This window comes from Cryptomeria japonica, chromosome 3 (genome assembly GCF_030272615.1).
Source record: "Cryptomeria japonica chromosome 3, Sugi_1.0, whole genome shotgun sequence".
NCBI lineage: Eukaryota > Viridiplantae > Streptophyta > Pinopsida > Cupressales > Cupressaceae > Cryptomeria > Cryptomeria japonica.
The window spans coordinates 95,833,702-95,841,441 of NC_081407.1; the positions used below are offsets into that span (position 1 = coordinate 95,833,702).

General features: G+C 34.0%; 4 non-coding genes across 4 annotated transcripts; 2 read left to right on the top strand and 2 right to left on the bottom strand.

Moving 5' to 3' along the window:
* The first annotated feature begins 3,683 nt into the window (after positions 1–3,683).
* On the top strand, positions 3,684–3,763 carry TRNAL-UAG (transfer RNA leucine (anticodon UAG)). The gene has a single exon. It is a non-coding gene; the product is annotated as a tRNA-Leu (tRNA).
* A 278-nt stretch (positions 3,764–4,041) lies between these two features.
* Positions 4,042–4,115, bottom strand: TRNAN-GUU (transfer RNA asparagine (anticodon GUU)). The gene has a single exon. It is a non-coding gene; the product is annotated as a tRNA-Asn (tRNA).
* Positions 4,116–5,694: 1,579 nt separating this feature from the next.
* On the top strand, positions 5,695–5,774 carry TRNAL-UAG (transfer RNA leucine (anticodon UAG)). The gene has a single exon. It is a non-coding gene; the product is annotated as a tRNA-Leu (tRNA).
* Positions 5,775–5,948: 174 nt separating this feature from the next.
* Positions 5,949–6,022, bottom strand: TRNAN-GUU (transfer RNA asparagine (anticodon GUU)). Its single transcript has one exon. It is a non-coding gene; the product is annotated as a tRNA-Asn (tRNA).
* Positions 6,023–7,740: the final 1,718 nt, after the last annotated feature.

Here is a 7,740-nt window from a genome sequence, read left to right on the forward strand (position 1 = left end):
ACATCAGAATGGATAAAATCCAAAACACCACAAGTTTTATGAGAACTCAAGTAAAACTGAACACGGTTTTGTTTTCCATAAATGCAATGCTCACAGAAATCAAAGTCAAGATTACAGTCATTCAAACCTTTAACAAGGTTTTTATTTTTCAAGGTCCTTAGACCCTTTTCTCCAATGTGGCCAAGTCTCTGGTGCCATAACATAGTCTTCTCTGCAGGTAACTTTGCTTCAGACGAAAGAGCACCCTTAGGTACCCAAAAACCATTTCCATCTGCTGAAGGTGAAACCTTCAAATCTTCCAGTGAAGTATCCGCAGATTTACTTTTTACATAAGTGCTATTACACTCAACAGTGTATGCTTCAAGTTTATACAAAGTGCCAAACCTGACACCTCTAGCAACTACCATAGCACCCTTAATCATCTTACATCCTGCTTCAGAAAAGACTACCTGCACACCCGCATCTATCAGTTTGCTCACAGATAACAGGTTTCATTTTAATCTAGGGATATGCAGCACACCATTAATCCTTTTTATTCTACCATCAGAAAACCTGATTCTAACTTTACCTCGACCAACAATGTCTAGAGGTGAATCATCACCCAAGTACACCTTACCTCCATTAAATCCATCATATTCAGAAAACCAATCTCTATTGGAAGTCATATGAAAAGATGCACCTGAGTCAATTAGCCAGGCATCATTACCTGTATGAGTCGCCAAAGCCGCAATAAATGCATCGCCATCTTCCTTGTCGGACTCAGAATCAGAATCGAACTTTTTCTTTTTCTTCTTCTTCTTTTCTTCTTTGCAGTCCTTACGGATGTGACCTGGTTTACCGCAGTTCCAGCAAATGACTTTGGACTTTCCAGGAGATTTCGATCTCCCTTTGGATTTGGACTTGTCGCGCTTCTCATTCTTCTTGCCTTTCTCCTTAGGTCTTCCACGAACGGTTAGGGCTTCCTTTGAATTGATGGATACCTTCCTTCGCATCTCTTCACCGAGTAGGGCACCCACCACGTCTTCAGATTTCAAAACAACAGAAGTACTACCGATAGCCATAACAAGAGAATCCCACGAATCAGGCAAAGAGCAAAGCAAGATCTGACATTTTTCCTCCTCGTCCATCTTAACACCGACGGATACTAATTGAGCCACCAACATATTAAATGCTTCCAGGTGGTCTGCAATTCGTCCACCCTCTTCCATCTTCAAGGAATACAATTTCTTTCTTAAGAAAATTTGATTTAATAAAGATTTCACTTGATACATCTCACCAAGCTTAGTCCATAGCTTCTTTGCAGAGTTTTCTTCATGGACATTGATTAGAACAGAGTCTGCCAGGCACAGTCTGATTAGACCCTTGGCTTTTCGGTCCATAACATCATACTGAGCTGCCGCAGTAGGATCTGAGGGCCTTTGGACATTCGCATCAACAGCATCCCAAAGATCTCAATCTATTACCAGATCTTCCATCTTCAGCTTCCACATCTCAAAATTACTTCCATTAAATTTCTCCACCTCTATTCTCCCTGACGAACTCGCCATCTGAATATTCCTGCAACAAGATCAAAAAGTGTCTTCTACACAAGCTCCCACTCAAATCTGGATTAGTTCAAAAAAACCCAACTGCCCACAATTGAAACCAAAGGTGATCAAGCTCTGATACCACTTGTAAGGAAGTTAAGTAGCGGAAACAACTTCCTACACTAACCTTGAGAGGAGGGTAATGCAAAACTTTTTCAGATCGTTACAACAGTTACAGAAAATAGAAATAGATATAATAGCATTCATACCACAACACAGTGATTTACGTGGGGAAAACCCTTTCAAGAGAAAAACCCCACCCTCCAAAAGCAGCTCAATATTTTATTCAGCAATCAAAAACAGATTACAACATACTTGCAGAGCAAGCTCTTCGCAGGAGTACCACTAATCAGAGATTCAGAGGCAACTCAATAGCCATAAGACTCTTACACACAACCTCTATCTCACACACCTCATAAATAGGAGATACAATACAAGAAACCGTCAAACGGTATTACAAAACCATGGGCTAAAACCACCCAATAAGGTGTAGCCGACCTTATCTCCCTTCTATGACATGTTAAAGCACACATCAACACGTGTCGCTCCCTTTTATAGCTCATTTATGTATCCGATACAAATTATTTTTCTTATTTCAGGAGTACAAACTTCTGGAGGCCATAACTTGAGAACCGGGTGTCCGATTAACGAACCGTTTGAAGCGCCGGAAAGCTCGCGAAATGTTCTATCACCTCATAACCGGCGAAGCCGGTTACGACCACTTTTCAGGGCATTTCGGAGCCTCTAAAGTCCCCAAAATTAAGTTTAAATATTTTATTGCACCCCTCCAAGACGAAAACATTAATATCTTCAAAACTAGCTATGACCTTGCGACGCAACTTTACCAGAATGCTTATCTAACCAACCAGAAGCTTTAGGGAGAGTTTCGCACCATTTCGTGCTCAAATGAAAACTTACTATAAATAGTAACCTCGCATAAATGCAAGGTTGAGACACCTTTTTTCCCAACACTTATCTATCATCAATTAAGGGTTAATAAGGTAGTGGTTGCACTTGTGTACCTTAATTCTAGATATACACATATTATTATTAGTTACCTAGGAGCAAATAATATTATCTTAAGTAGACTTTTAGTTTACATACAATATCACACTTAAGATAGAACATAATCAAGATGATTAAAAATTACATTAGTATTTAGACATTAAAATAAATATTTTTACAAATATAAATATATAATTGTTTAGATAATAGTACATAAACTTTTTCATATATTTTCATTAAAGTATAAGTAATAGCTAATAATCCTTGCGCATAAGAAAAAAAACATTTAACAATAGATTCAAAAGAAAACAAATAGACATTTTCAATCAAATACCAAGTGAATTTTCTTAGTCATGCAAACTCTTGTTGAAATTTATCACTTTTAGAATTTGTACTACATACACTTGGAGTGTTGATATTGAAACTCCTGTTTGAGATATTGATAGATCCCAATTAGGGTTTTTTTGGCATAACCTCATGAAGTCATGTGTGCCCAATTGAGTGAATGGATTCTCCCACTAGATATCATACTTAAACTTCATATTATGATTCCTAGTTTAAGTAGTTAGTTTCTGAATTCTAAATCAATATTTTCATTAAATAGGATATACTTTCCTAGGAGTGGTAGAAAATCATTCTTTATTGACTTGGTGTAGTGGCTTACTTCCACATCTATTGATTTCTCATTTCTTTACTAAGGGATTAAAAAACGCTTCATCACTTGAACATTTTCTTAAATAACATAAATAAACAACCTAACGAATAAAACTATTTTTTACCACCTTCATGAAGCATTTTTCTTTTATTGATTGTGAGGTAAATATAGACTAAATTACCAGTATCAATATTGAAGAAAAATTATAGTAGTAACGGTAAGTCTGTTAATGGGGTAAATGAAAATGAGGTAGAGGTGGCTCAACTCCTTATACAATGGACTAAAAAGTCCACCTTTGAATCTATCTTACAACCAAATTCATCCACTAAAAAAAAGCACTTCTCTTCTTTCTTGTATTCTCCTCATAAAAAAATTCTTCAAAAACCACTAAAGAGAGTACGAACTAAAAACTGTTACTATTCTAGTTTTGATGAGCAGACAGTTTGGCCGAGTGGTCTAAGGCGCCAGATTTAGGCTCTGGTCCGGAAGGGAGTGGGTTCAAATCCCACAGCTGTCACCTTAAAAACTGATAATTAAATCAATGCCAATTTTAATATAGTGTTTCCTGTTTCTCAAGCTAACTATTTTCCCATCTGCAATAGAGTATTGGACTTTTATTTGCCGCTGATATTCCCAACAGAAGTAGTTCTTAGATCTCCAGAAGCAGAATACAAAAGTGATTTTCCCTCCACACCGTAGATAAGTGAACTCTTACAGTGTTCGATCAGTAAATAAATTAAATCGAAGCCACAAGAATATCAAAACTATTACAGTTTTCAATTGCATAAAGGTGAACGCTAGAGGGAGGGCTTGAACCTCCGACCTTGTGGTTAACAGCCACACGCTCTAACCAACTGAGCTACTCCAGCTCACGTTAACTTTCACTTGCTGAAATTTAAACGTTTTTTATTAATATTAAAATTTATGAAAAAAACAAGGTTTATATAGTATTTTTAATGAATTTCAATTTTCATCATCTACAATTTAGAGGTAACAACTTTTCTGTATACAAAATAGATGTTTAAGGTATCATGTATGATTTTAACCTTTAAGTTCTTTATGTCAAATTAGACTGGAAGTTAAGATTTTAGATTTCACTTTATTTATTTGCAATTATTCAAAATCAATATATTGTTTACATGTAAAGTGATAACCATAGTAGAATGTTATATACAATAATCTGATTTGAATCTTAGAATCACAACTTTAAAACACATGAATCAATATTTTGATATCACATTTTTTGAGACAATATAGAGGTTTTTCAATATACAAACAAGTTGCTCCTTATCTTTTACGGCATAGCGTTCAGGGATGTCATGTAGATTTATTCCTTCAATGGAGAAAAGCTTATCTTCATTGTTGTTTATTCTCAACTCCTTGATCTTTCTACTTATATAATTATCCACAGTAGCCTTAAACTTTTTGAATTGACTGAATACCTCAAATTTATGCTTCAAAAAATACAACCAAGTCCTTTGAGAGAATCTTCAATAAAGAAATATAATATATAAGAAATTTTTTTATGGAGGCACATCTATAAGACTAAACAAGTCACTATGAAAAAGAATAGAAATCCCAAAAGCAAGAACAAGAAGACTATAACAATTTTTTACCACCTCCATGAAGAATTTGTTTTTATTAATATTCTAAGATAAATATAAAATTACCAATATCAATATTGGAGGGAAATCATAGGGATTACTTGGTAAATTTGTTGTTCTTTTCATGGGGTGAATGAAAATGACGTGGCTCAACTACGTATACATTAGAATAAAAAGTGGGGTAATAGAAAGAAAAAGATAAATCGGAATCTTTCTATGAAAAATAGAAATTCCTAATTTTTAAGACTGTAAATTTGAGTGGGTGGAAAGATTGGGGGGCTAGAAATTGCCCTGCCAGCTTAAGCTTCTTTTTTCTGCCACTTGTCAATCATCTGAAGTTATTCAAATTTTATCAATTAATTTTTTCATTTTTTATATTTATTTACTCATGTGAATTGAGTATTGCTAAATAACAAAATTCCTGATACCACTAGCTTCCATAGTTCAAAGATTCAAATGCCTTTAACCAGCACACCCCAAAAAAATTATTACAAATGATTGCAAAGATGTAAAATCTTAAAAATTAAAATTTAGAGAATATATAAATATTTTTAAATGACTTGTCTCAGCAAATAATAAAAATAAAAGACCACAGTGAAAGATGAATATCGATAAAATTCTGTTTTTGAAATTATATCGCACCCAAATTAGCCGCATTGTACAATTCTCTGCTGCAACTTCCAAAACACTTATGGAAAGCAAGATGATAATGATTTTAATTGGCTCTTGGGCAAATAACAATGGTGTGGATCCGTAAGACCCCAACAGACTTACTATTCACAAGACAAATATGATGACATATTTCATTCTTATTTCAAAAGCTATTAAAGACCATATTTACCCAGACAGTTTGGCCGAGTGGTCTAAGGCGCCAGATTTAGGCTCTGGTCCGAAAGGGCGTGGGTTCAAATCCCACAGCTGTCATCTTCACTGCAAAGTGATTTTGATAAACACTATAATAAATATAGTTTACATATAGTGTTTTTTGTTTTGTTTTGTATGTGCAGATAAAGTTTAATTCCGTCATCTCAAGCAAAACCATTTTCCCAGCTGCATTAGACTATCGGACTTTTATTTGCCACTGCTTATAAAGTTAAACGCTAGAGGGAGGGGTCGAACCTCCGACCTTGTGGTTAACAGCCACACGCTCTAACCGACTGAGCTACTCCAGCTGACGTCGGCCTCACGTTTGCTTGATAAATTCAATTTTTATTGGTTTAATTTTTAAATATATAACAAAATAAAAATGCTCGTATTTTATTACAATTTAGAGGTAGCAACTATTTTCCACACAAAGTAGGATGTTTAAGGTAACATTTTAAGAAATTAGAATGAAAGTTGAGATTTTTTTTTATATTCACTATCGTGGAATCTGGAGGTGTCCTTGCCGAAGCAAGACTAATCCCCCAGTGTGTACAACCCACTCACAAGGTAGCAACACACACAGAGTTAACACAGTCGGGGACTCAAACTCAAGACCATGGGGAGCATACCCACGCCTTAAGTTGCGATCCACGACCGGGTGAGCTAGGGCCGAAGCCCTAAGTTGAGATTTTAGATTTTAAATTATCTATTTATTATTATTAAAATTTCATATATCATTTATGTATAAAGTGTAACAATAATAAGGTGTTAATTTTAATGATCTGATTTGGACCTTACAAATCTCAATTTTAAAACATATGAATCAATATTCTGATATCACATTTTTTTAGATTGTTTGAGATTATATAGATTTGTTTCAATCTACAAACTAATTACTCTCTCTAATTTATCACATGGTGTTTAAGGTATGTCATGTAGATTTCTTCCTCTAAGTCACCATGGATGAAAGTTATTTTCGCATATGTTTTCTTAATTTCAAGATCGAAAGATGTTATGAATGTTAATAATAACCAAATGAGTGTCAACTTAAAAAAAGCTCATCATGACCAATTCCATCAACCTAGGAATATCCCTTCAAAATCAATCTAGTCTTGTACTTTTCAACTCTACCATCTAAACTAGATTGCTTCTTGAAGACCCATTTGCAATCGATAAGATTTCTACCTTTTGGCAATTGAACCAACTCCTCGGTGACATTCTTCTTTACATAATATATCTTATCATCCATGATCAACTTTTAGTGCTCATTATCATCCATCTCCATTGCTCGAGTCATCTCAAAAGAAAAAGTACATGTAAAATCAAGCAAACTGGGTGGCTGCAAGAAGTTGAGTTCCACTTTTGGGCAAAAAGTGGAAGTGTTTTCTCTGTTTTTCAAATTTTATGTCGATTGATGTTAAAATTTGATGCACTTAGAGATTGAATCTGAAAAAACTTCAGTAATAGAGAATGTAGTGCTCAGAGTCTACTTTTCAAATATGTAATTTATTTTAATACCCACATGCTAGAAATCCCTTTTTAGTAGGCATGTTTAAAAACCAGCTTTTCAAAATGCATGTTTCAGGACCATACCACACATGTGTACGACCACCCTTTTTTGATGCAAATAAATGATTTTTTGCTAATCCTTCTAGGAAATGATACCTAAGACACCAAATATTGATGAGAATATTTTTTCTTATTTTTTTATTGAATTTTTTTTTTTATTAATTTTTAACTAACAATAATGTATATTTTCAAAACATCGGGTGTACGACCACCATAAGTTGATGAAAATTTTATATTTTTCAATTTTTTGTTTTTAATATTCAAAAGAACTGTATGTAGATTGATTTCATATAATTTATTTTTCTAAAATCCTAAAAAAAAAAAGTTATTAAAGTTTTACTGAACCTTGGTATTTTAGGTTTAGGTTCCACTTTTGATTAATAAATAATACAAAAATAGTAAAATTAATCTTATCACTATGAAATTTGCATTTCTGAAATCAGGACGCTAAAAACTC